We start from the raw sequence: 1,091 nt of genomic DNA, 5'->3' as shown, positions 1-1,091 counted from the left end.
CGAAGTTAAGCGTGCTTGGGCGAGAGTAGTACTAGGATGGGTGACCTCCTGGGAAGTCCTCGTGTTGCATTCTCTTTTTAATTTTTTTCGCGCCGCTTGCAAAACAAAACGCACGTGTAAGTAATATATTTACCGTGTTTTATTATTTTGCACGAGTGCGGTAAGTCATAGCTGGGTGCTCACGATTCACGGGTCCAGCGTCGGCGTTGTGGCGCGGCAAGCGTGCACTGGTGCGGTTGAGAGGGAGGGGTGGAAACCGCGTTAAACTCGTCTCCGTAGTTGAGAGGGAGCGGCCAAAGCAATGTGCAATCGTCTTTGTAGTGGAGCTGGGAGGGGCAAGGATAAGGGACGAAGACCGGGGTAACATGTCGGATGCGATCATACCAGAACTAAAGCACCGGATCCCATCAGAACTCCGAAGTTAAGCGTGCTTGGGCGAGAGTAGTACTAGGATGGGTGACCTCCTGGGAAGTCCTCGTGTTGCATTCCCTTTTTAATTTTTTTCGCGCCGCTTGCAAAACAAAACGCACGTGTAAGTAATATATTTACCGTGTTTAATTATTTTGCACGAGTGCGGTAAGTCATAGCTGGGTGCTCACGATTCACGGGTCCAGCGTCGGCGTTGTGGCGCGGCAAGCGTGCACTGGTGCGGTTGAGAGGGAGGGGTGGAAACCGCGTTAAACTCGTCACCGTAGTTGAGAGGGAGCGGCCAAAGCAATGTGCAATCGTCTTTGTAGTGGAGCTGGGAGGGGCAAGGATAAGGGACGAAGACCGGGGTAACATGTCGGATGCGATCATACCAGCACTAAAGCACCGGATCCCATCAGAACTCCAAAGTTAAGCGTGCTTGGGCGAGAGTAGTACTAGGATGGGTGACCTCCTGGGAAGTCCTCGTGTTGCATTCCCTTTTTAATTTTTTTCGCGCCGCTTGCAAAACAAAACGCACGTGTAAGTAATATATTTACCGTGTTTTATTATTTTGCACGAGTGCGGTAAGTCATAGCTGGGTGCTCACGATTCACGGGTCCAGCGTCGGCGTTGTGGCGCGGCAAGCGTGCACTGGTGCGGTTGAGAGGGAGGGGTGGAAACCG

The 1,091-nt window shown here is 52.0% G+C and overlaps 2 non-coding genes across 2 annotated transcripts; both read left to right on the top strand.

The window, feature by feature from the left end:
• Window positions 1–370: 370 nt before the first annotated feature.
• On the top strand, window positions 371–489 carry LOC123178783 (5S ribosomal RNA). Its single transcript, XR_006489848.1, has one exon. It is a non-coding gene; the product is annotated as a 5S ribosomal RNA (ribosomal RNA).
• A 297-nt stretch (window positions 490–786) lies between these two features.
• On the top strand, window positions 787–905 carry LOC123178782 (5S ribosomal RNA). The gene has a single exon (XR_006489847.1). It is a non-coding gene; the product is annotated as a 5S ribosomal RNA (ribosomal RNA).
• Window positions 906–1,091: the final 186 nt, after the last annotated feature.

The sequence above is a fragment of the Triticum aestivum genome, unplaced genomic scaffold, assembly GCF_018294505.1.
Source record: "Triticum aestivum cultivar Chinese Spring unplaced genomic scaffold, IWGSC CS RefSeq v2.1 scaffold33991, whole genome shotgun sequence".
Classification (NCBI taxonomy): domain Eukaryota; kingdom Viridiplantae; phylum Streptophyta; class Magnoliopsida; order Poales; family Poaceae; genus Triticum; species Triticum aestivum.
The sequence above is the reverse complement of the archived record's forward strand: the minus strand, read 5'-3'. Positions and strand labels throughout refer to the sequence as shown.